Source organism: Rattus norvegicus, chromosome 1 (genome assembly GCF_036323735.1).
Source record: "Rattus norvegicus strain BN/NHsdMcwi chromosome 1, GRCr8, whole genome shotgun sequence".
Taxonomy (NCBI): domain Eukaryota; kingdom Metazoa; phylum Chordata; class Mammalia; order Rodentia; family Muridae; genus Rattus; species Rattus norvegicus.
In genome coordinates, this window is record NC_086019.1 from 239,884,822 (window position 1) to 239,912,389 (window position 27,568).

Below are 27,568 nucleotides of genomic sequence, written 5' to 3' on the forward strand. Positions count from 1 at the left end.
CACCCACCGGGTGCTCCAGTTCAGTCTTCAGCGAGTACGAGAAAAAGAAAGTTAGCCCTGGAAGATTATCTGTCTTCACAGGATAACCGCATTCTTTATATAATGTTAATACTGTGTGTGCGCACACACGTGGTGAATTGGACTTTGAGTCATGCTATATCTTAGTACATAGGTCAGTGGCAACCAAAAGATGAAGGTTAAAAGAAAAATCCATTTAGCTGAGGAAAAAAACTGTTTTGAAGAAATGCTGCACCTCATTAAATGAGGTCAAGCATTTCAAGAATTGATTTTAAAATGAAGTTTGCTCTAAGAAAACGACAACAACCACAAAAGTACTAAAATAAATAGCACAGAACTGAAGAAAACTGATCTATAGTCTCAGAATGGCTATGCCCTACACTCAGATACCATAGCATGTTTTTAATATGAAACTATTTTAGAAGCCAGTGCGATGGCTCGGCACAAGGGCTCTTGCTGCCAAACCGGACAATGGGAATCTCGTGCTTGGGACGGACATTTTGAAAGACCACCGACTCCCACAAACTGTGCTCTGGCACTCATAAAAACTGATGAGTGAAATAAAAAATATTTTAAATACTAAAATTTTAAAACAGAAAAAAAGCAAAAGATAGGGACCCTGAGAAATAATAAGCAGCTCCTAGAAGATATGGGCTGTTTCCAAAATATCAAACGTCCTTATAAGCCAATGCTTCTAAAGTATGCAAAGTAATGTATAAAGTGCAGGAAGAATGCAAATATCAGAGTGTGATGTCACACAGCCACTCGAGGCTCGAAGGAGGGACAGTCACTGCCAGTTTTCAAGGAGCCCAGACCACACTGAACACTCCCGTCTCAAAAGCAAATAAAAAACCATATATACATTTTTAATTAAGGAAAATCAAAGCTTTAGAAAAGAAAATTAAAAAGTGTCTCTAAATGTATGAAAAATATTGAACCTTACTATAAGAAATGACGCTAAAAGTAAGAGGTTTGCTTTTTGTTTCTCAGTGGACAAAGGTAAAAGCTTTTAGGCAGCGTGTGGTATAGGAGGGGCTGTGGGGGAACATCGGGACTCACTCCTAGCAGAGCTGTACTGACACAGCCTCTACAGAGATTTGGCAAAGCCCATCACAATTTAACTTTGTGTGTGTGTGTGTGTGTGTGTGTGTGTGTGTGTGTGCTCCTTAAGCTAGCAACTCAAATCCTGGCACATAGAGATCTTGCAAGCAAGTGGCTTACGGTTGTCATTGTGCGATTATGAAGGCACAGGGACATAGCTGAAGTCCTATAACGACAAAACGTTGGAAGCAAGGTAAAACGTCAACGAATAGGATGATTGAACCATCCGTATACTGTGCTGCTGTAATAACACGCGCATGGTGAGAATTGATTAAAAATGATTCAGTGGGCTAATATATCAGTGTTGGAGACTCTCCAAGCACATTTAGGAGAATCTAAAATGAAACCTACTGTCAAGTAACATTTTAGACAAAAAAAAAAAAAAGAAAAGAAAAAGACATAAATCCATATGCTATCTCTCAAAAGATAAGGATGAAACTAACCATATTATTACTTCCAGCAGAGAGCAGTGTGGGTAGATAAACTGTTCAAGGAAAATAATTTAAAAATGTAGAGAAAGTAAACTTACACATCTAAATAGCTTTGACATACAATGTATCTATACGGATATTGGAGAGGCCAAGACAAAGGTTATGTACGCAGTCAGGAATGTGGAGAGTCCTCGGGATTTTCTTTTAAAATTTTGTTCTTTGCCAGTTTTTGCATGTATATGAACAGGCTGACTACCCTCCCCTAGTCATCTAGCTTCCTCCCACCTCAGTCAATCCAGACTGACTCCCTGTCGCTTTTGGAGACTATCGATTTTGGTTTTGTTTTGCGACCCCATTTAGTGCAGCCGGGGCCATTTCTGAGACCGTTAGGATTGTCTGTTGGAGACTGATGGGGTCTCCAGTGGGTTTGTAACTGAAGAGGTTCTCCCTTTCCCTCAGTTAGTTTAGCGAGGATAAGGCAGGGAGCTGAGACTTTCCCCCTTTACAACGAACTTGCTGTACTTTCCTGGATGATAGCGGACCATGGGAACTTTCTGGATCAGAAGCACGGGGCTTTGCTGCTCATGGCCTGGCAAGCATTCTGATCACCTACACGCGTGTCGTTTCTTCATTCCCAGCCTCCCTAGAGGCAAATGGACCGTAAAGTTCACATGCCATAAACACTGAGCTCATTTCGGGAGAGAAGCCACAAATACAGCCTCATCCTGAAACTGGTTCTGGAAAAAGACAGACTAGATACCAGTTAGCCCCGTTCACAAGATGTGCAGGGACACGATATGCCTGTGAGAACCATTTGTCCATCTCTAATTTATGAACGATAGCTCGCTCACATGCAGAGTTCTCAAAACATAGGCGAGGCTTAAGGGCTAAAAGTAACTCTTGGTGCCTTAAGGTTCTTAGCTGAGTAGTATGGGGTGTGTGTTGATTTGTTATTGATTAGATTATTAGCCCTGGATCTTGCATCTCTAACTCAGTTGGGGTGAAAGGTCACAAACTCCATTTTCCTATCTGGCCCACTGTTGTAAGGGCAAGTTATTGATCAACTGAGATCAAGAATGTAAATGAATCAGAACGCCCCTAATTAGTACTAACAAGTACTAACAGTTAACCACAGCTGTCGGAAGGTCACCTTGGCACTCCCCAAAGGGGCTTAATTAGGCTCCCAGGTTTGGGAAGTGGCACTCCCCAAAGGGGCTTAATTAGGCTCCCAGGTTTGGGAAGTGTTTTCTTTCTCACCAGAGTGAGTCTCTCACGTTTGTTCTCTAACTCAGTGTCACACTGAAATCTGTTTGGAGCCTGTGCTTTTCCAGTCAGAGCTGAGCTGGAATCGGAGGTTCAGCCTTGGCTTTGGCACCTGGCTAAGTGTGAGGCAAGAACAAGCTTTCATTCATCAGCGGAGCACAGTGGGTTTCTGTTTCAGTTTGGGGTGGGCCAGTAGGACCTGTGGTGGGTCTACTAAAGGATGAATTGACACCCTGTTAGGAAGGTGTTAAGTCCCTCCTGGGTCACCTTGACATGCCCCATTTTTGTAGCACCATTGACCCACATTTCATGGCTTTTTATTTCAAGGTAATATACATGAATAAAAAAACTGTAAACCTAAAGGATACTGTTCAGGAGATTTTCATGAGGTGAGCATGCTTGTATAACCAGCACCCAGGTGAGGAAACAGGGTACCTCCTACCTCCCTAGTGCTTCCCTCCTGCTCAGCCGTGGCTGCTTTCAGGCCTCTCAGACAGAATTGAGCTTTGCAGACACTCCTGGGCACGTCTCCCTTAGCTTCATATCGCACCTATGAAAGTGTGTCACACACACTGCTTGTGGGTGGTCAGACTCTCTTCATTCCTGTTACTGGTCCTCAGCTGGACTGATTTTGTCCCATGTCAAATGGGATGGAGATGTTGATGCTTGGATTTTATGGCCTTCACATCTGAGCTGGGGAAGAGGTCACTTCTGACCATCCGACAACACAAGCAAGAATTGTCAGGCAGAAAACACAACCGGCATTTGGCTGGAGACGCAAGTCAGTAGTCTTCCATGCCGTGGATATTTTTCTACTTCTTTACCTGTGTATTTCTCAGAGCTCCTGGCTTGTGCACTCAGGAGCACTGTGAAATCCAGACACAGCTTTGCTATTCCTGAATGCATGCTTACACAAAAATTAAAGAGACTACCAAGTAACCAGGCGCCATGGTGGGTGCACACCTGTAATCCCAGCACTTGGGAGGCAGAGGACAGAATAGTCACCAGAAGGGGGCTAGCGTGGGTCATATAATGAGATCTCTATCTCAAAACAGAAGAGTGTCCGGCAAGAGGTTGTAATGTCAAGAACAAGTGTCCGGGTGAAAAGAAACTGTCGTGTGTGATCTCAGTCATACTCAACATTTCAGAGTTTTCGGATGGTTACGAGAATTTTGAAGAGATTCTAAATGAGCAAGTCTCACAGCTTTTCCTCAAAGAATGAAGAAGCCTCTCCAACCCACACGCGTATGCCCATGTTTGTGGTATGTTCATGTTCATGTGGGTATACATGTATGCATGTACATGTGGAGGCCAGAAGTAAGACAGATCTCTCACTGAACCCAGAGATCACTGGTTTGGCTAGACTGGCTGGCCAGCAAGTCCTAGGGGTTCTCCTGCCTCTGCCTCCCCAGGATCACCTGACAGGCATGTGCCACCATGCATGGTTATTTGTATATGAATGCTAAAAAATGAACAAGAACTTTACCAATGGAGACATTTCTCCAGTCTCTAAGATGACAGTCACCACTTGAATGTGCAGTACATGCTCATGTATGTACATGTGGACTCACATGCGTGTAAAAGCCAGAGTTTAGCATCCAGTGTCTTCCTCAGTGGCTCTCCATCTTAGTTTTTGAGACAGTGTCTTAGTGCACATAAGCACACCCACTGGACTCCAGTCACTCGCTAGAGCGTCAGAGATTCTCCGGCCTTTGCCTCCTAGCCCAGGGGTGACAGGCACTGCCATAGCAGACGTTTTATGAAGGTGCTGGGGAATCAAGCTTCGGTCCTTGTGCTTGTGTAGCAATCACTTTACCACTGGAGTTCTCTCCCCAATACCGAAGGGACTTTCTTAAAGATGCCTTCGCTGGGGAGGGTCATTTTCATACCATAAATCTACTCATTTTAACTAGAAAATCCAAAGATACCTAGACAAGCTGCAGAATTGTGCAGCCTTGGCTCAATTTTAGATCCTGTTCACACTCGAGTCCCCAAGGCCTTGTACGATTGTTCCCCTCCCTGCCCCGAGACCCAAGAAACTGCCAGTGCTTTCATCTCTGGGTGTCTTCCTTTCCCGTTAGTGGAATGGTGGAGTATGTGGTCTTCTGTGTCTGTCTTAGAGTGTCTTCAACGCTCAGCACACGGAACCAGGTGCCAGGAGTCACCTTATATGGTGGTGTGGATTCCATTGTGTAGACAGACTGTCTTTGGTCCAGTTACAGGTTGATAGACATTTGTGCTGTTTCCACTATGAGTTGTTGTGAGGAAAGAGAATCAAGGATTTGGGAGCAGAGCTTAATGCTGACAAAGCCCTCTCATTTGCCCCATGCCTTCTACTCTCTTCCCCTACCAAGCAAACACAGGGTTACCAAGAGGAAAGTCAGAAGTGATTTGTGAAGCATTGACGTCAATAACCTTTATTTAAACTATAGATTGAAATCTTAGTAATCAAATCCATCATCTTTCAGTTTAAAAGTGAAGTGGTCCTTCACTGCCATTCACAAACCTCTTCCTGGTTTTTGTTTGTTTGTTTTTGGTTGGTTGGTTGGTCGGTTGGCTGGCTGGTTGGTTGGTTGTTTGGTTGGCTAGCTGGCTGGTTGGTTGGTTGGTTGGTTGGTTGGCTAGCTGGCTGGTTGGTTAGTTAGTTGGCTGGCTGGCTGGCTGGTTGGTTGGTTGGTTGGTTGGCTAGCTGGCTGGTTGGTTGGTTGGTTGGTTGGTTGGTTGGTTGGTTGGCTGGTTGGTTGGCTGGCTGGTTGGTTGGTTGGCTGGTTGGTTGGTTGGCTGGCTGGTTGGTTGGTTGGTTGGTTGGTTCGTTGGTTGGTTGGTTGGCTGTCTGGATGGTTGGTTGGTTGGCTGGCTGGCTGGCTGGTTGGTTGGTTGGTTGGTTGGTGGTTGGCTGGTTGGTTGGTTGGCTGGTTGGTTGGCTGGTTTTGTTTTGTTTTGTTTTTGTAGTGACCGATAGAAGAGTAGGCTCTAAAGTTTCTGAACGTTAATAACGTGCCATCTCATAAAGTCAGCAGCCAACTGCATTGCTTCACCTTAAAAAGCTGGCATGCAACTTTACCCTTCAGGTTTCAGCTATTCAACTGTGTTCACTATCTATTCAGTGTCTCCACTACATGCATATTCCATCAAGCACTCAGAAAAACTTGGCTTCCATGTAAATAATGGAGAGGAGGACTTAGTGTAAATGCCTCTTGTTTCTTAAATGATATTTTGATCTGGCCTATTCAGTGGAATTTAGGTTGATATTTTGATCAATAAACTGCCTTATCCATTGCAGAATAAAAAGAAGAAAAAAGGAGATGAGAGTTGGGGAATGAAAACACTGATTATCTTATCTGTTTCCATTTTGGCATTTGTCTAAGAAAAAAAAATCTGTGCTTCAGGTCAGCTGGGATAGCCTGATCCTCAGTTTACAGAAACGCAAAGGGTAGCTCTCTCTCTCCATTTTCTCCAGTCTTGCACCACAACCTGTCACACTAGCACTGCTGAAGTGGTAACAGAATAACAAATTCGAGGCTAATCTGGGCTACACAGTGAGTTCAACAAAGGCTAGTACTACCCAGCATGGTGGTGTTGAGATTTTTTTTCAAGTTAAAAAAAAAAGTTCTTTCTGGGAAGATTTCCTACCTCAAGTCCATTGGAATTATTGTTTAGGATTAAGACCTTAAAATCACTTTATTAGACAAAAAAAAGTGAAATATGACCCTTAAAAATGTTTCAAAAAGGGAAGAAAATGCTCACCACAAACAAGCCTGAAAAAGTGAAGAAAATTCCCACCTCTGGTGTCAAGCCATCTGCCTCAAATGAAGATGTGGACAGTATGGATTTTAGAAGTGGGTGGTGACGTTTCTCTTTGTCCTCCCCCAGTAGGTGGCTGGAAGGAACCATTATAAGAGTGTGTAGGAAGTTGTTGGCAACTTGAGACATTCTGAAATGGAGCTGAACCTATAAAAGAGAAGCATCTAGAAGCTTAGCCTCGCCATTCAGGATTGAAAGCAAAAAGAGCTTGAAGCTCCTAGATATCATTTGTGCTTCTTCTCTTGGGGTCTGAGGATAGGGCAGGTAGGTGTGTAGCTGTTCATAAGGAACCTAGACCCATACCCACATGAGCCCACAAGTATGCTTCAGTGGTCTCACAGTAAATGCCAGGGACTATGCCTTGGTCCACCAGGCTTCTGTCACCAGCCTAGGAGTGGTGTTCAGTGTGCCTTTGCAGTAGAGAGCTAGGCGACTACTCTGTGTGCCTGCAGAATTGTGGTTGAAAACGTTTTGTCTCTGGTGTGGATTGTCGAAGGTTTAAACCCAGGGTGTCATTACAAGCTATTTTAAGCTTCTTCCATTTATTCAGATGCAATGGCTTTTGTCTATTATATGCCAGTGGAGGAGAATAAAGTTGAGCTGTAGCCTGCACAGCCTTTTGGGTCTTATTTATAACCATAGTTACGACCATCATACATAAGTCCATGTTAAAAGTACATGTGTCACAATGTCAACCAACCAGGACCTCCAAGGACTAAGTCACTACACAAAGACCATACAGGGGCTGACTCTGGGCTCCAACCTCATAGGTAGCAATGAATAGCCTAGTAAGAGCACCAGTGGAAGGGGAAACCCTTGGTCTTGCCAAGACTGAAGCCCCATTGACCGTGATTGTTGGGGGGAGGGCGGTAATGGGGGGAGGATGGGGAGGGGAACACCCATATAGAAGGGGAAGGGAAGGGGTTAGGGGGGATGTTGACCTGGAAACTGGGAAAGGGAATAACAATTGAAATGTAAATAAGAAATACCCAATTTAATAAAGATGGAGGGAAAAAAAGTGTGCGTCAGTACATTGAGCAACTAGAGTTGTTCAGATGTTTAATTGTATGATCAATGAAGACTGAAGCCAGGGTACTTGGTTAATCCTGTTTGAGTGTGTTGTTGCTGCTGCTATCTTTAATGCTCTAGTCCTCACCTTTAGAAGCCCGGTTTGTGTCTGCAATTGGAGGAGTGTGTCTATAAAAAGTTTCCTCTTGTTAGCTGTTAGACAGTAGGCATTGTGGTTCTAGCCTTAATGGTAAGCACATTTTTCATGTTGGAGTCTAGCCTCCTAAGACCACCCCAGAATCCCGAGGGAGCAGTTGTCACATCCCCATGACATGTCCCATTCACGGTCTAATGCAGTCAGATACTCAGGGGATCTGCCCATGGTTTGAACTCTATGGATAACTTGCTTAGGCTGTTCATGAGGTGCAGATAAATGGAATCTTACAGTATTGTTGTAGTGACGCATCTGTCCTTAACAGTCGTGTTCTTTGGCTATTGTCACCTCTGCGCAGGATTCCATAGACAGCATGGTTTATTTCTGTAGCCTTTGTTGATTGATGGTTGGGTCCTCGCTGTTATTCCATCCTTTCTGCTTGTTTCTTTGTTTCGATTTGTGTGGTTGATTTTGGGGGGTATTTCACCAGGTCTTACTCTGTCAATCAATCTGACCTCAAACTTACAGCAATCCTTCTGTCTCAGCTTCCTGGGTGTTAAGACTAGAGGAATGAGATAAAAGGATTCAAGCATGAAGTTTTGCTGGCTCAATAGACAGAGAAATCCAGCTCTTACAAACTCATGTCTAACCTTGTGTTTTAATTAGGGTTTTACTGCTGTGAACAGATACCATGACCAAAGCAACTCTTATAAGGACAACATTTAGTTGGGGCTGGCTTACAGGTTCAGAGACTCAGTCCATTATCATCAAGGCAGGAACATGGCAGCATCCAGGCAGGCATAGTACACGAGGAGCTGAGAGTTCTACATCTTCATCTGAAGGCTGCTAGCAGAATACTGACTTCCAAGGAGCTAGGGTGAGGGTCTTAAAGCCCAGGCCCACAGTGACACACATACTCAAACAGGGTCACACCTATTCCAACAGGGCCACACCTTCTAAAAGTGCCACTCTCTGGGCCAAGCACATACAAACCACCACACCTTGTCACTAAAGCCTTGTCCTGAAGTCAAGCTTTGGGTTTAGGGAAGGGCTCCCGAGTGGCTCCACTCGTTCAACCAACATGACTGAATCCTGAGAAGTCCTTTGCAGATGGACTCAGGAAAGATGTCCCATTTTCAAAGCATAGCTGAAAATTGGACCAGCCCCGACAGGAGACCGGCATGTCTTCAGGCCGTGGTATCTTTGCTCCTTCTGTTTGGTTCTGTCTTTACCACATGGAGAATGAAGAAACCTAAGGACATTTTTGTCTTGCTTCAGCTTGTTCTGTTGATCAAGGAATCCCCTCAACCCACGTGGCACACTTGTTTTAATGTTTTTAGGAAAAGAAATACCAAGTCCATATTTTGTTTTGTTTTGCTTTGTTTGTAAAATCTTCACAAAAGCATGGGTTTTTTTTCTTTCTGTTTTTTTTTTTTTTTTTTTTTTTTTGCCATTTCATCCAGAGGCACACTCAGGTGGGGAAGGCTCTGGGGTATAAGTGAAGGGCTATGAACATGTCACCATCTGTTCCATTCACCGTATGACATGAGGTCCTCCGTTCTTGTGTCTTTCCCCAGGCATTTCAGGAAGTTTTCTAATTCTGTCAGTGTCCTGTTGGCTTGGTGTGATGACAAGAATTCATGGGGCACCCCAATGCCTCCACCTGTCAGGAGTCCACACCTTATCCTACCGAAACCACAAGCTTGCTAGGCACCCCAGAGTGTATCATGGTCCTTACTTCCTGATCTAGAAAATAAGGAGTAATTTATTCCTTATGGATTCCAGGATAGAATTTTTTAAAAAAATCAATAACAGAGGTGATTAGGTATACATGAGTAGGTAAGCTTTAATTATTGTCCTTCTCCAAGCAGTTTATTGGGAGTGTGCAGGCTGACCTACGTAGGACATTGTCCTTTCCTTCCACACTAGAATCTGTGAGTCGTGCCAGCCAGAAGGGGAATGGCAGGTTTCCAAAAAAAAAAAAAAAAAAAAAAAAGATGGGGGAGGGGAGCCTCTGCTCATTGGTTGACAGAGGGGGAGGGTGCTGCGGTAGAAAGTCTGAATTCAGGGTTCTGGAGTGTGAGGTTGCCTTCTCTTCCCCAGTCCCATTCACACCCCACTCACAGACCTTCACAGACGCCACAGCCCATTCATTCACCTCCAGGCAACAAAGCCAGTTTGTAACTAATTCCAAGGCCGTGGGGTAGAAGCTGAGTAGTCTCAATATCAGACATCACTTCTGAGGAAGTTACCTAAACTCTGAAGAATTATCATGTCTGTGATTTCAAAACGGACCATGGAAGAGTAAGCTCTTGAGGCCAGGTGTATCACTCTCCTACAATGGTGCTGTCGCCGTTTAAAGCGGTCAGGAGATTGATCAGCATCAGTGGAGACAGACTTTGCTCTGAAATCCGTTCCTAAAAAGAATTTTATCAGTGGCATGACAGCGCAGGTGAGCGAGGCCAGAGGGAACAACTCCAGTGTCCAGAGGGCGTGTGTATTGAACGGAATGAGCACAAGTAAGGTTAACCCTTACTTGGATGCTAGATAAGACACCAGAATATCCGGCTGGAGAGATGGCTCAACGGTTAAGAGCACTGACTGCTCCTCCAGAGGACCTGCATTCAATCTCCACATGGTGGCTCACAAGTGTTTGTATCTCCAGTGCCAGGGGCATCTGGCATCCTCATTCAAACACACATGCTACCAAAACACCAAGCACATAAAATAAAAGTAAATACAATTTTAGAGGAAAAGAGAGAGAGAGATACAGGAATGTCTGGTTAAATTTGAATTTCAGATTAATAGTTTCATTCATATTAACTGTGTCCAGACAGATGACATATTAAACATATTTTAATAGGATAATTTTATCCAGATGTCTGATGTTTCGCCGCTATATTCTTAACAGTTTTTGTTGAGGACTTCCTGCTGGTATAATAGAAAGAATCAGAAGTGGCCTTAGGGGCTGTGTGTCTGAGCTGCTTTCTGAAGCTCCAGACCACAATTCTTAGTAAAACAGCTGGTGCTTAATAATTTGTATGCTTTTAATTTTAAAGGAATAGAATAGCTTAAAATAGTGTGACTTATTACAATATTATTAGTATGATTTTTTTATTAACTTGAGTATTTCTTATATACATTTCGAGTGTTATTCCCTTTCCCGGTTTCCGGGCAAACATTCCCCTCCCCCCTCCCCTTCCTTATGGGTGTTCCCCTCCCCACCCTCCCCCCATTGCCACCCTCCTCCCAATAGTCTAGTTCACTGGGGGTTCAGTCTTAGCAGGACCCATGGCTTCCCCTTCCACTGGTGCTCTTACTAGGATATTCATTGCTACCTATGAGGTCAGAGTCCAAGGTCAGTCCATGTATAGTCTTTAGGTAGTGGATTAGTCCCTGGAAGCTCTGGTTGCTTGGCATTGTTGTACATATGGGGTCTCGAGCCCCTTTAAGCTCTTCCAGTTCTTTCTCTGATTCCTTCAACGGGGGTCCTATTCTCAGTTCAGTGGTTTACTGCTGGCATTCGCCTCTGTACTTGCTGTATTATGGCTGTGTCTCTCAGGAGCGATCTACATCGGGCTCCTGTCGGCCTGCACTTCTTTGCTTCATCCATCTTGTCTAATTGGGTGGCTGTATATGCATGGGCCACATGTGGGGCAGGCTCTGAAGGTGTTCCTTCAGTCTCTGTTTTAATCTTTGCCTCTCTATTCCCTGCCTTGCCTCTCTTGTTCCCCTTTTAAAGAAGGAGTGAAGCATTCACATTTTGATCATCCGTCTTGAGTTTCATTTATTCAAGGGATCTAGGGTAATTCAAGCATTTGGGCTAATAGCCACTTATCAATGAGTGCATACCATGTGTGTCTTTCTGTGATTGGGTTAGCTCACTCAGGATGATATTTTCCAGTTCCAACGATTTGCCTACATGAATTTCATAAAGTCATTGTTTTTGATAGCTGAGTAATATTCCATTGTGTAGATGTACCACATTTTCTGTATCCATTCCTCTGTTGAAGGGCATCTGGGTTCTTTCCAGCTTCTGGCTATTATAAATAAGGCTGCGATGAACATAGTGGAGCACGTGTCTTTTTTATATGTTGGGGCATCTTTTGGGTATATGCCCAAGAGAGGTATAGCTGGATCCTCAGGCAGTTCAATGTCCAATTTTCTGAGGAACCTCGAGACTGATTTCCAGAATGGTTGTACCAGTCTGCAATCCCACCAACAATGGAGGAGTGTTCCTCTTTCTCCACATCCTCTCCAGCATCTGCTGTCACGTGAGTTTTTGATCTTAGCCATTCTCACTGGTGTGAGGTGAAATCTCAGGGTTGTTTTGATTTGCATTTCCCTTATGACTAAAGATGTTGAACATTTCTTTAGGTGTTTCTCAGCCATTCGGCATTCCTCAGCTGTGAATTCTTTGTTTAGCTCTGAGCCCCATTTTTTAATAGGGTTATTTGACTCCCTGCGGTCTAACTTCTTGAGTTCTTTGTATATTTTGGATATAAGGCCTCTATCTGTTGTAGGATTGGTAAAGATCTTTTCCCAATCTGTTGGTTGCCGTTTTGTCCTAACCACAGTGTCCTTTGCCTTGCTTTTCAGTTTTTTTTTTTTTTTTGGATCTTTTTTTTTTTATTTTACATTTTTTTTTATTAAAAAAAAGTATTTCTTATATACATTTCGAGTGTTATTCCCTTTCCCGGTTTCCGGGCAAACATCCCCCTCCCCCCTCCCCTTCCTTAAGGTGTTCCCCTCCCAACCCTCCCCCCATTGCCGCCCTCCCCCCATAGACTAGTTCACTGGGGGTTCAGTCTTAGCAGGACCCAGGGCTTCCCCTTCCACTGGTGCTCTTACTAGGATACTCATTGCTACCTATGGGGTCAGAGTCCAGGGTCAGTCCATGTATAGTCTTTAGGTAGTGGCTTAGTCCCTGGAAGCTCTGGTTGCTTGGCATTGTTGTACTTTTGGGGTCTCGAGCCCCTTCAAGCTCTTCCAGTTCTTTCTCTGATTCCTTCAATAGGGGACCTATTCTCAGTTCAGTGGTTTGCTGCTGGCATTCGCCTCTGTATTTGCTGTATTCTGGCTGTGTCTCACAGGAGCGATCTATATCCTGCTCCTGTCGGTCTGCACTTCTTTGCTTCATCCATCTTGTCTAATTGGGTGGCTGTATATGTATGGGCCACATGTGGGGCAGGCTCTGAATGGGTGTTCCTTAAGTCTCTGTTTTAATCTTTGCCTCTCCCTTCCCTGCCAAGGGTATTCTTTTTCCTCATTTAAAGAAGGAGTGAAGCATTCACATTTTGATCATCCGTCTTGAGTTTCCTTTGTTCTAGGGATCTAGGGTAATTCAAGCATTTGGGCTAATAGCCACTTATCAATGAGTGCATACCATGTATGTCTTTCTGTGATTGGGTTAGCTCACTCAGGATGATATTTTCCAGTTCCAACCATTTGCCTACGAATTTCATAAACTCATTGTTTTTGATAGCTGAGTAATATTCCATTGTGTAGATGTACCACATTTTCTGTATCCATTCCTCTGTTGAAGGGCATCTGGGTTCTTTCCATTTTCTGGCTATTATAAATAAGGCTGCGATGAACATAGTGGAGCACGTGTCTCTTTTATATGTTGAGGCATCTTTTGGGTATATGCCCAAGAGAGGTATAGCTGGATCCTCAGGCAGTTCAATGTCCAATTTTCTGAGGAACCTCCAGACTGATTTCCAGAATGGTTTTACCAGTCTTCAATCCCACCAACAATGGAGGAGTGTTCCCCTTTCTCCACATCCTCGCCAGCATCTGCTGTCACCTGAGTTTTTTTTTTTTTTTTTATTAACTTGAGTATTTCTTATATACATTTCAAGTGTTATTCCCTTTCCCGGTTTCCGGACAAACATCACCCTCCCCCCTCCCCTTCCTTATGGGTGTTCCCCTCCCAAACCTCCCCCCATTGCCACCCTCCCCGCATAGTCTAGTTCACTGGGGGTTCAGTCTTAGCAGGACCCAGGGCTTCCCCTTCCACTGGTGCTCTTACTAGGATATTCATTGCTACCTATGGGGACAGAGTCCAGGGTCAGTCCATGTATAGTCTTTAGGTAGTGGCTTAGTCCCTGGAAGCTCTGGTTCCTTGACATTGTTGTACTTTTGGGGTCTCGAGCACCTTCAAGCTCTTCCAGTTCTTTCTCTGATTCCTTCAACGGGGGACCTATTCTCAGTTCAGTGGTTTGCTGCTGGCATTCGCCTCTGTATTTGCTGTATTCTGGCTGTGTCTCTCAGGAGCGATCTACATCCGGCTCCTGTCGGTCTGCACTTCTTTGCTTCATCCATCTTGTCTAATTGGGTGGCTGTATATGTATGGGCCACCTGTGGGGCAGGCTCTGAATGGGTGTTCCTTCAGTCTCTGTTTTAATCTTTGCCTCTCCCTTCCCTGCCAAGGGTATTCTTTTTCCTCATTTAAAGAAGGAGTGAAGCATTCACATTTTGATCATCCGTCTTGAGTTTCCTTTGTTCTAGGGATCTAGGGTAATTCAAGCATTTGGGCTAATAGCCACTTATCAATGAGTGCATACCATGTATGTCTTTCTGTGATTGGGTTAGCTCACTCAGGATGATATTTTCCAGTTCCAACCATTTGCCTACGAATTTCATAAACTCGTTGTTTTTGATAGCTGAGTAATATTCCATTGTGTAGATGTACCACATTTTCTGTATCCATTCCTCTGTTGAAGGGCATCTGGGTTCTTTCCATTTTCTGGCTATTATAAATAAGGCTGCGATGAACATAGTGGAGCACGTGTCTCTTTTATATGTTGAGGCATCTTTTGGGTATATGCCCAAGAGAGGTATGGCTGGATCCTCAGGCAGTTCAATGTCCAATTTTCTGAGGAACCTCCAGACTGATTTCCAGAATGGTTTTACCAGTCTTCAATCCCACCAACAATGGAGGAGTGTTCCTCTTTCTCCACATCCTCGCCAGCATCTGCTGTCACCTGACTTTTTGATCTTAGCCATTCTCACTGGTGTGAGGTGAAATCTCAGGGTTGTTTTGATTTGCATTTCCCTTATGACTAAAGATGTTGAACATTTCTTTAGGTGTTTCTCAGCCATTCGGCATTCCTCAGCTGTGAATTCTTTGTTTAGCTCTGAACCCTATTTTTTAATAGGGTTATTTGTTTCCCTGCGGTCTAACTTCTTGAGTTCTTTGTATATTTTGGATATAAGGCCTCTATCTGTTATAGGATTGGTAAAGATCTTTTCCCAATCTGTTGGTTGCCGTTTTGTCCTAACCACAGTGTCCTTTGCCTTACAGAAGCTTTGCAGTTTTATGAGATCCCATTTGTCGATTCTTGATCTTACAGCATAAGCCATTGGTGTTTTGTTCAGGAAATTTTTTCCAGTGCCCATGTGTTCCAGATGTTTCCCTAGTTTTTCTTCTATTAGTTTGAGTGTATCTGGTTTGATGTGGAGGTCCTTGATCCACTTGGACTTAAGCTTTGTACAGGGTGATAAGCATGGATCGATCTGCATTCTTCTACATGTTGCCCTCCAGTTGAACCAGCACCATTTGCTGAAAATGCTATCTTTTTTCCATTGGATGGTTTTGGCTCCTTTGTCAAAAATCAAGTGACCATAGGTGTGTGGGTTCATTTCTGGGTCTTCAATTCTATTCCATTGGTCTATCTGTCTGTCTCTGTACCAATACCATGCAGTTTTTATCACTATTGCTCTGTAATACTGCTTGAGTTCAGGGATAGTGATTCCCCCTGAAGTCCTTTTATTGTTGAGGATAGCTTTAGCTATCCTGGGTTTTTTGTTATTCCAGATGAATTTGCAAATTGTTCTGTCTAACTCTTTGAAGAATTGGATTGGTATTTTGATGGGGATTGCATTGAATCTGTAGATTGCTTTTGGTAAAATGGCCATTTTTACTATATTAATCCTGCCAATCCATGAGCATGGGAGATCTTTCCATCTTCTGAGGTCTTCTTCAATTTCTTTCCTCAGTGTCTTGAAGTTCTTATTGTACAGATCTTTTACTTGCTTGGTTAAAGTCACACCGAGGTACTTTATATTATTTGGGTCTATTATGAAGGGTGTCGTTTTCCTAATTTCTTTCTCGGCTTGTTTCTCTTTTGTATAGAGGAAGGCAACTGATTTATTTGAGTTAATTTTATACCCAGCCACTTTGCTGAAGTTGTTTATCAGCTTTAGTAGTTCTCTGGTGGAACTTTTGGGATCACTTAAATATACTATCATGTCATCTGCAAATAGTGATATTTTGACCTCTTCTTTTCCGATCTGTATCCCTTTGATCTCCTTTTGTTGTCTGATTGCTCTGGCTAGAACTTCAAGAACTATATTGAATAAGTAGGGAGAGAGTGGGCAGCCTTGTCTAGTCCCTGATTTTAGTGGGATTGCTTCAAGTTTCTCTCCATTTAGTTTAATGTTAGCAACTGGTTTGCTGTATATGGCTTTTACTATGTTTAGGTATGGGCCTTGAATTCCTATTCTTTCCAGGACTTTTATCATGAAGGGGTGTTGAATTTTGTCAAATGCTTTCTCAGCATCTAATGAAATGATCATGTGGTTTTGTTCTTTCAGTTTGTTTATATAATGGACCACGTTGATGGTTTTCCGTATATTAAACCATCCCTGCATGCCTGGGATGAAGCCTACTTGATCATGGTGGATGATTGTTTTGATGTGCTCTTGAATTCGGTTTGCCAGAATTTTATTGAGTATTTTTGCGTCGATATTCATAAGGGAAATTGGTCTGAAGTTCTCTTTCTTTGTTGTGTCTTTGTGTGGTTTAGGTATAAGAGTAATTGTGGCTTCGTAGAAGGAATTCGGTAGGGCTCCATCTGTTTCAATTTTGTGGAATAGTTTGGATAATATTGGTATGAGGTCTTCTATGAAGGTTTGATAGAATTCTGCACTAAACCTGTCTGGACCTGGGCTCTTTTTGGTTGGGAGACCTTTAATGACTGCTTCTATTTCCTTAGGAGTTATGGGGTTGTTTAACTGGTTTATCTGTTCCTGATTTAACTTCGATACCTGGTATCTGTCTAGGAAATTGTCCATTTCCTGCAGATTTTCAAGTTTTGTTGAATATAGGCTTTTATAGTAAGATCTGATGATTTTTTGAATTTCCTCTGAATCTGTAGTTATGTCTCCCTTTTCATTTCTGATTTTTTTAATTTGGACACACTCTCTGTGTCCTCTCATTAGTCTGGCTAAGGGTTTATCTATCTTGTTGATTTTCTCAAAGAACCAACTTTTGGTTCTGTTGATTCTTTCTATGGTCCTTTTTGTTTCTACTTGGTTGATTTCAGCTCTGAGTTTGATTATTTCCTGCCTTCTACTCCTCCTGGGTGTATTTGCTTCTTTTTGTTCTAGAGCTTTTAGGTGTGCTGTCAAGCTGCTGACATATGCTCTTTCCTGTTTCTTTCTGCAGGCACTCAGCGCTATGAGTTTTCCTCTTAGCACAGCTTTCATTGTGTCCCATAAGTTTGGGTATGTTGTACCTTCATTTTCATTAAATTCTAAAAAGTCTTTAATTTCTTTCCTTATTTCTTCCTTGACCAGGTTATCATTGAGTAGAGCATTGTTCGATTTCCACGTATATGTGGGCATTCTTCCCTTATTGTTATTGAAGACCAGTTTTAGGCCGTGGTGGTCCGATAGCACTCATGGGATTATTTCTATCTTTCTGTACCTGTTGAGGCCCGTTTTTTGACCAATTATATGGTCAATTTTGGAGAAAGTACCGTGAGGAGCTGAGAAGAAGGTATATCCTTTTGCTTTAGGATAGAATGTTCTATAAATATCTGTTAAGTCCATTTGGCTCATGACTTCTCTTAGTCTGTCTACGTCTCTGTTTAATTTCTGTTTCCATGATCTGTCCATTGATGAGAGTGGGGTGTTGAAGTCTCCTACTATTATTGTGTGAGGTGCAATGTGTGTTTTGAGCTTTAGTAAGGTTTCTTTTACGTATGTAGGTGCCCTTGTATTTGGGGCATAGATATTTAGGATTGAGAGTTCATCTTGGTGGATCTTTCCTTTGATGAATATGAAGTGTCCTTCCTTATCTTTTTTGATGACTTTTAGTTGAAAATTGACTTTATTTGATATTAGGATGGCTACTCCAGCTTGCTTCTTCTGACCATTTGCTTGGAAAGTTGTTTTCCAGCCTTTCACTCTGAGGTAGTGTCTGTCTTTGTCTCTGAGGTATGTTTCCTGTAGGCAGCAGAATGCAGGGTCCTCGTTGCGTATCCAGTTTGTTAATCTATGTCTTTTTATTGGGGAGTTGAGGCCATTGATTTTGAGAGATATTAAGGAATAGTGATTATTGCTTCCTGTTATATTCATATTTGGATGTGAGGTTATGTTTGTGTGCTTTTCTTCTCTTTGTTTTGTTGCCAAGACAATTAGTTTCTTGCTTCTTCTAGGGTATAGCTTGCCTCCTTATGTTGGGCTTTACCATTTATTATCCTTTGTAGTGCTGGATTTGTAGAAAGATATTGTGTAAATTTGGTTTTGTCATGGAATACCTTGGTTTCTCCATCTATGTTAATTGAGAGTTTTGCAGGATACAGTAACCTGGGCTGGCATTTGTGTTCTCTTAGGGTCTGTATGACATCAGTCCAGGATCTTCTGGCCTTCATAGTTTCTGGCGAAAAGTCTGGTGTGATTCTGATAGGTCTGTCTTTATATGTTACTTGACCTTTTTCCCTTACTGCTTTTAATATTCTTTATTTTGTGCATTTGGTGTTTTGACTATTATGTGACGGGAGGTGTTTCTTTTCTGGTCCAATCTATTTGAAGTTCTGTAGGGTTCTTGTATACCTATGGGTATCTCTTTTTTTAGGTTAGGGAAGTTTTCTTCTATGATTTTGTTGAAGATATTTACTGGTCCTTTGAGCTGGGAGTCTTCACTCTTTTCTATACCTATTATCCTTAGGTTTGATCTTCTCATTGAGTCCTGGATTTCCTGTATGTTTTGGACCAGTAGCTTTTTCCTCTTTACATTATCTTTGACAGTTGAGTCAATGATTTCTATGGAATCTTCTGCTCCTGAGATTCTCTCTTCCATCTCTTGTATTCTGTTGGTGAAGCTTGTATCTACAGCTCCTTGTCTCTTCTTTTGGTTTTCTATATCCAGGGTTGATTCCATGTGTTCTTTCTTGATTGGTTCTATTTCCATTTTTAATTCCTTCAACTATTTGATTGTGTTTTCCTGGAATTCTTTCAGGGATTTTTGCGATTCCTCTCTGTAGGCTTCTACTTGTTCTCTAAGGGAGTTCTTCACGTCTTTCTTGAAGTCCTCCAGCATCATGATCAAATATGATTTTGAAACTAGATCTTGCTTTTCTGGTGTGTTTGGATATTCCATGTTTGTTTTGGTGGGAGAATTGGGCTCTGATGATGGCATGTAGTCTTGGTTTCTGTTGCTTGGGTTCCTGCGCTTGCCTCTCGCCATCAGATTATCTCTAGTGTTACTTTGTTCTGCTATTTCTGACAGTGGCTAGACTGTCCTATAAGCCTGTGTGTCAGGAGTGCTGTAGACCTGTTTTCCTCTCTTTCAGTCAGTTATGGGGACAGAGTGTTCTTCTTTCGGGCGTGTAGTTTTTCCTCTCTACAGGTCTTCAGCTTTTCCTGTGGGCCTGTGTCTTGAGTTCACCAGGCAGGTCACTTGCAGCAGAAAAGTTGGTCTTACCTGCGGTCCCGAGGCTCAAGTTTGCTTGTGGGGTGTTGCTTATGAGCTCTCCGCGGCGGCAGCAACCAGGAAGATCTGCGCCGCCCTTTCCGGGAGCTTCCGTGCACCAGGGTTCCAGATGGCGTTTGGTGTTTTCCTCTGGCGTCCGAGATGTGTGTGCAGAGTGCAGTCTCTTCTGGTTTCCCAGGCGTGTCTGCCTCTCTGAAGGTTTAGCTCTCCCTCCCACGGGATTTGGGTGCAGAGAACTGTTTATCCGGTCTGTTCCTTCTGATTATGGCGGTGTCTCAGGTGCAGCGGTCCTCCTGCTCCTGGGCCCTCCCCCACGGGAACCCAGAGGCCGTATACAGTTTCCTCTTGGGCCAGGGACGTGGGCAGGGGTGGGCAGTGTTGGTGGTCTCCTCCGCTCTGCAGCCTCAGGAGTGCCCACCTGACCAGGCGGTGAGGTTTCTCTCCCACGGGGTCTGGGAGCAGAGAGCTGCTGCGGGCCAGGATCCGTGGGTTTGGGGCTCCCGGTAAACACAGGAAGTGCCCGGTCCTAGAGGAATTCTGCCTCTGTGTGTCCCAAGTTCACCAGGCAGGTCACTTGCAGCAGAAAAGTTGGTCTTACCTGTGGTCCCAAGGCTCAAGTTCGCTCTCGGGGTGCTGCCCACGAGCTCTCTGCGGCAGCAGCAACCAGGAAGATCTGCCTAGTATGATATTTTTAATAGTATAGAACTATTGAAAATAAGATATATTGATAGTACACCAAGTTATAAACACCAACATATATATATGTATATATATATATATGTATGTATATATATATATACATACATATAGCGGGAAATACTAAAATCACGCTACAGCTGGCGGGCCTGTCCTGTTCTCATCTCAGCAGACTCTGACGGGATCCGAAATCTCTCCACCCAAGTCGTTAAGTTCCCATGGTGGGTCCCTGCCACGCCAACCCCACACATCCAAATTCACCAGGTTAGCTGGTTTACACTTTTTGAAAACCCAGCTCTGCCGCAGTATCTTTCTCTCTGTAACCCAGCTAAGTCCCGGCATGAAGGAAAATACCACACAAACTTAGTTTAAAATCAACAGGTTACACAATCGCTGGGCACAACTAACATCCTAATTTGTAAGCCATTCTACGTTAAATCCTCTGGTGGTGAATCCTGGCGAATACACCATCTAATGGGGGGCCTCTTGTTTGTTACATCTTGTCCTCCCAGTCCCCACCCCCATCCCCACCCCAACCCCTTGTCCAAAAGCAAGTTCTCCTTTCCTGCCTCCTCTTTTCCACCCCCTGACCCGGAAGTCATGCCAACTCCTCACCCAGTGATTGGTCCCCTGAAGTCTTTATTCATTAGGGGAAGGTTCTGCCACATATACATGAAAAGATAATGTAACTAGTAGTATATTTAGAGTCATAACTGGTTAGCGTACTTAATAAATTAGATCATGTAATTAAAAAGAATTTAATTACTAAACAGGCCATGCCTGCTTAAGTAAGAAGTGGTGAACAGCCAAGATTAAGTAGTGGTTAAACAATAATAGGCTTATCACAACTTAATATATTCTTCTCTTAAGTTTAAATTTTGTTTGCTATTATTTATTTGATATACACACTAATTTTTACAGCAGCTTGATTGAAATATAATTACTATACAAATATTTTGATATTAGATGCGTTTCTTTTGCTGAGTTTGGAATATAGAAGTTGGCTCTACAGGTTTTTAGCCATAAACTATATTCAAATCCATAGCTATCCTTTAAAATACTTTAAAATATTTCTTAGTCTGGAGAAACATCTCAAACATTCAGGACCTGGAGTCTGTCCTCAGCAGCCACCTGTGAGCTTACAACTCTCTTCTGGCCTCCTCAGACACCACATGGTACACTTCATACAGACAAAACACTCATACACATAAAATAAAAATAAATATATCTTTAAAAATAAAATGTCGATTTTTAAGAATTTTATATATGTATACAATGAAATATGACCATATCTACCCCTCACCTCCCCCTCCAACTCCTCCCATATTGCCCCAACATACCCCCTCCCAACTCGTAAGTTTTATTTATATGTGTGTGTGCATAAGTGTAGATGTGTGTGTGTGTGTGTGTGTGTGTGTGTGTGTGTGTGTGTGTGTGTAAGGGGCACATCTGGAAGCCAACAGAGAGCAATGGACTCCCTGGAGCCACAGTTCCAGGTGTTTGAGGGACGCCTGTCTTATCTATGAGAGCACGCTGGGACTGCAGGATGCCTGCCTTGTCAGAGGATGCTGGGATCTGAACTCTAGGCCTGGTTACTGTACAGCAGGTGCTTTTCACTGCTGAGACATTTTCCCGGCCCTCTATTTGGTAAGTCCGAAGGACTATTGCGTTCCGGGCACATGAACTGGAAGGCGGATGTGAGCAGAGAAACCCCTGAAAGCAGACAGGTATGTCAGGAAGCAACTGTTTGTGACCTACGTTTGGCACATTAGCCAGTGTTTGTTAGCACTGCGCTTGCCTGAGCACTGAAACCCTCTGAGATGCTTCGTTATGGTGAATAAGACCTTCCTACAGTCCTCGGACTCTGCTTCTCCCCAGCTGTTAGAGTGTCTTGGTGAGGGCCCTAGGAATCTGTATTTCCCAAGAGGAGGAATTAGGTAAGGTGGAGAAATGATCCGTCAGGCCAAACCCCTGTGGGGTTAGAAGATGTCATCGTGCAGTGTATTGGTGGTGCTTAGCTGTGATGCATGAGCCGTGATGAGTCGGGGAAGAAGAGGATATTCCAAGCAAGAAGAATCCTGGCAAAGGTTCAGAAAGGAATATCTTGTTCTAGACGTCAATAGAAGGACCGAGCATGGGGCCATATACCCACAGTCCCATCACTGGAGGCTGAAGCGGGATTAGTCCCAGTCTGAGGCAAGTCTAGGGTGCTTAGACAACAAACAGATGGGGGAAGGGTGATAGGACAGAGGCTGTAATCTTTAGCTCGTGTCCCAACATGAAGTCTACAGACATTGTTCTGAAAGCCAACGGTCTATTGTTGGATTTGAAGCAAGGGAAATCTCTTACGTTGCCAGTAAATGATAATGATGAGAGACACAAAATCCAGTTTGAAAGGTGTCAGGGCAGCTCCCAGGAACAACTGACTAACAGGGGCAGAATGATAAGAGTTAGCGATAAGCTGATAGCTTTTAAAAGGAGAGTGAAATGTGTCAGGATGACTCCTCCTCGGATGATAAGCAGCCGTTTGAGAATGGGAGAGGCACTAAGACAAGAGGATGAATTCCATCTTGATTGTGCTGTTTCCGTGGAGAGGAGCACGAATGCTGGGCATTTGTATATCTAACGATACTGATTTGGGATTTCTAGCATCCTGGTGGTAGGCATTGTCTTGGGATCAGGTGAGATCAATGAGTGCCCACTGGAAGTTCTGCAGAAACCAGGACAGAGAGAGCCCTGCTATAAAAGAGGCTGGGTGTCTTATAAAGAACAGAAATCAAATTAGATCTGCGCTAAAGAGTCCTTTCTGGGATCTGAGACTTGGAATCCACGAGCAGAATTAGGTAATGGCAGGAAAGAGATAGGTGGAAGTGAGAATAGATGCCCCTCAGGTCTGACCTTTAACAAAGAGGAAGGGAAAATCCGTGATTCAGCACACAACTGGAAACCTTAATAACAGTCCAGTCCCAGACGCTGTGATAATTAGGGAAAACCCTGCATTTGAACTACTGGAATTGGGGGTAGCTTTTTAAGCATTAGTGAAAGAGCCTCTTAAAGCCTGGCTTGTGGAGACGTAACATGGGTGCAGATGGGATCTGTGTGCTGTGAAAACAGAAGCCGAGCAATATATCTACCCACCCCTCCTCGAGGAAAAGCATGTATAATCTGAGGTACTGGGAAGAAAACCAACCCATCACGGGCTTATCCGAATCATTAGGAGTTCTTGGCTATCACCATCTGAAGTTCCCACTGAGGTGGACGTTTATGGTTTTTTTTAAAAACTCGTTTGTGTTGTGTGATGTTTTGCTGAAACGGACGCTTGAGAGGGTACGTGATGATTAAAAAGGCGACGACTAGAACCCCACAGACAGGGAAAGGACACTCTTGCATCGTGATTTTGTTGGTCTTCAATGGTCTTCACTTCACATCGAGAAACCTGCCGAAGAGCTTGTGGTATTCCGGCTGATTCCAGCTGCTTTCGATAACTCAACCAATTCCTGCCAACCCAAAATAAAATAGGCTTTGAAGAACTCCAAGCCTAACATACACGCTACACAAAACACAACGCAGTGAGCATACCCGAGCGCTGTTCTCTGTGCTATTAGCCAGAAGAGTGTTTAGTCTTCCTGGATAGGGTTAGCTTGAAATGTCTTAGGTGGTACATCTGTGTTTCAGTTTGTTTTTTTATTCTTTAATCTTTTCTTTCAGTCCAGACTTTATCCCCCCCCCACTGTTCCACATCTCATACCCCCCCCATCACCCCTGTCCCCACCCCCCACCCCAGCAGGCCTCCCCACTCTCTGGGGCCTCAAGTCTCTTAAGGCTCAGATGCATCTTCTCTGACTGAGTCCAAACCCTAAAACTTCCCATTTGATCGCAACTTTTGCTTAATAAATTCTAGATTTGGACCATTTCTACATTGTGCAATCACTTTTTTGAGCAACGGTTTTGATCTGATGTTTAAGTGAGTTGTCAGCTTTTTTGTCCCAGCTGTCAGCAGTGGTGTTTTATTTCTCACAATTCAAAAGTGTTTTAACACTTTTTCAGGAATATGCCTAGCTTGATAAATAGTGCTCTCTGAAGGCCCAGATGTCAATGTCTGTTCTACAACTGTGGCTCCATAAGGAGGTGGAAGATGTTGATTGGAAGCAGTTAGGTCATTCAGAGGTGTGCCCAAGCAGGTACTGGGACCTTGGTCCCTTCTCTCTGCTTCCTGGACATCATAGAGTGAACAAACATACTTGTTATGTTTTGTACCGATATGGTCCGATGCCACAACCACAAATACCGTGGAGGACCAACTCTAACATCCAAGTAAACCCCTTCCTAATAAGACACATCTCAGGAATGTATCCTAACAGAAACCTGAGGGACATAGTCAGTGAATACACTTTATGTGAAAACTGTGCCTGTGAACTCAGACTGAACGGGGTCCCTTGTCAACTTCGTTTATCTTTGGGCTTTTTACCCACAACCGTTTAGAACCAGATTGTCCCCTGTATAAACTCCTCACACACACATGCACACACACACACACACACACACACACATGCACACACACACACACACACACACACACACACACACACACACACACTGTTCTAAAATTAGTGACTCGCCAGGTGATAGAGCTCACATCTTTAAATCCCAGAACTCAAAAGGCAGAGGCAGGCAGATCTCTGTGAGTTTGAGAACAGGCCTGGTCTACTGAGTGAGTTCCAGGACAGTCAGAGCTACACAGAGAAACTGCCTCGAAAACAAACAAAACAAACAAGCAAAAAACAAAAACTAGTGACTCTTATTCACTTAAAACTTCCCTGTCCCCCAGTAACTACAAGATTGGAGCTGACCGTTAAGTATCCAGTGGGTAGTAACCGTACCAAGGGGGAGCGAATGGCCTTGGTGCTAAGCTGCTACCAAGCATGCTTTGGGTGAAGTCCCCGGGGGTGACCACAGCAGACGAAGACTCTGAAGGAAAAGGTGAATCGCTTACTGAGGAGAATTTGTAAGGAGAGGTACACCTGTGGTAGCTGTTCAGAAGCTGCTAGGCCTGCACTAGGGACATTCCCTTTTCTCTTAAGGAAACAAAGACTAGATGTGCCTGGTTAAAGGCAACCAGCACTTCACCACGTGAGGGATTCCGAGCTCAGGGAAATGGCTCCTCTAGTGTCAGGGTTAGTGTCAGGGTTATCAGCTGTGGGTGTGCTTAGCGATTGCTTTGTTGGCTATTGTTCTATTGGTTGAAATTTACCTCAGACCTTGCTTTTCCCTGTATATCGGGAATCCCGGAAAGCTTCATACTCCTTAGTCACAAAAAATCTTTAGATTTAAAAAACATATTACTTCCACATTTAATGCTGAAAAATCAGAATATAGAAATAAGAGAGAAAATTGTCTGACTTCCTAAACACCTAGATGATTCCTACTAGCATTTTGTCATTAAGTTTCCAGACTTCTCTGTAGCCGTATACATATGTTTAAAATGTGAGCTTAAAAGAGCCGGGGAGATGGCTCAGTGGTTAAGAGCCCTTGCTGCTCCTTCAGAGGACTCAAAATCAGTTTCTAGCACCCACACCAGGTGCTTACAATCTCCCGTGTAACTCCAGCTCCAGAGGGATCCAGCACCTCCCTTTGGCCTTCAGGGACAAACCCTTTCCCATTTGTGCCTACAGCGTGACGCAGGTACGGGTGGAAATGCACTGACGTCACGCGGGGGGGAGGGGTGCGGTCATCGGGTTAATTCACAAGCCAATTTGTGGTTTCTAATTTTCTGATTTAAATGACGTTGCTACGAATAAATAGTTTGGAACAAGAATCACATTTCCTGCTTTGTGGTTGTAGCGATTCTTTAAAGCCAGGGTCGTAGCAGAGAAAAGCGTCAGAAGGACGCTTCCATGTTCTCAGGAACACGTTCCAGCAAGAGAGCAACAAGAGTGTGGTGAAATACCTGTGCCGGTCAAGTTCAAAAGCCAGTGGGTGGTTTTCCAGGGATGCTGTGGGGTTCGTTTGCACTGTGCAGGGTGAGCTGGGGTGAAGGGAGAAGTCGGATGCACTCGCTCGCTGCTTATACATTAGGAAACTTACCACCGCAGTTTCTGGATGGCTCATCCCACGGGCAACCTCCCCTTTGTGAGGGACGTGTGACGCCAGCTTGGCTCTGGGACTGCCACACTCCACCGCGAGTATGCTGAAGTCTTTCCCCCAGGTTACTCTCTTTTGGTCAGCCTCTCTGCCTTGATCGAAGGCTCCTCACCCAAAGTTCAGAAGTTTCTCTGCTCTCCCTTTTTAGCACCGCCAATGGGAGGAAGGGGAGTATCCGTAGAGGGACAGGACGACTAGGTTGTGTGATGTGACCTGAATTCTGAGGAGTTCATGAAGTTGAACTTGGGCAAAGGCCTCCTCCTACTCTTCCGGTAACAAAGTACCACTCCGAGAGCACCCAAACAAGGGCAGTACATTGGGCAAAACAAGGTGCCTTTAAACTGGGGTGGGTCAGCTTGGAGTGCTTCCTGGGTGAGCTTTTGTAATCAGACCTGGTCGTCTGTGTGAAATTCTTGATTCCTTATAAGATGTGGTCTTGTCTCCTGTCTGATGTGACCAAGAGTCCTACTGTCCCAGATCTGCCCCAGAGAGAACTCACATCCCCAGAATCTCTTAGTGAATTAGACTATCATCACGTCTCCACATGGTTCTCACTAAATTCAACAGCCTACCCCATGTCTGGGTATCAACCACAGGAGGGGAGCATCTCATTATTAAGGGAAGTGGATGGAAGTTCAGGGTTGTTAATAACTCGCTTAGGGTCACAGCACAAGGAGACTCTGAAGCCACCTTCCAATCCAGGTTTGCTTGACTCTAGTTCCAACTTTTTTTTTTTTTTTTTTTTTTTTTTTTTTGCTTATTGAAAGGAAATTTTCTTGGCCGGGACTTTTCTTTTGAAAGAGTTTTTTTTGAGAACCAATATAAAAGCATGTCACCAGCTAGGTGACAGTGTTAGACAGGCACCAAGGGCAAGACTGTGTTCCTTGTACACACAAGGAGGCAAACAGGGGCTCTCTTTGTGTGTGTGTGTGTGTGTGTGTGTGTGTAGTCTGTGTCTGTGACTCTGTGTGTGTGTCTGTGTCTGTGTCTCTGTGTGTGTGTGTCTGTGTCTGTGTCTCTGTGTGTATGGGTCTCTGTGTGTGTCTTTGTCTATGTGTATGTCCGTGTGTGTATCTGTGTCTGTCTGTGTGTGTGTCTGTGTGTGTGTGACTGTGTGTGTGTGTAAGTGTATGTGTGTGTGTCTGTGTGTGTGTGTCTGTGTGTGTGAGTGTATGTGTGTGTGTCTGTGTGTGTGTGTCTGTATATGTGTGTAAGTGTATGTGTGTGTGT

At 43.8% G+C, this 27,568-nt stretch overlaps 1 protein-coding gene and 1 long non-coding RNA gene across 3 annotated transcripts in view; one reads left to right on the forward strand and one right to left on the reverse strand.

Annotated features, from left to right (window-relative positions):
* Positions 1-27,568, forward strand: part of Papss2 (3'-phosphoadenosine 5'-phosphosulfate synthase 2) — an 85,018-nt gene that overhangs the window by 17,225 nt on the left and 40,225 nt on the right.
* Positions 23,436-26,540, reverse strand: LOC134485222 (uncharacterized). The gene is made up of 2 exons (XR_010063233.1): positions 26,145-26,540; positions 23,436-23,694 (listed from the first exon to the last, which is right to left on the reverse strand). It is a non-coding gene; the product is annotated as an uncharacterized LOC134485222 (long non-coding RNA).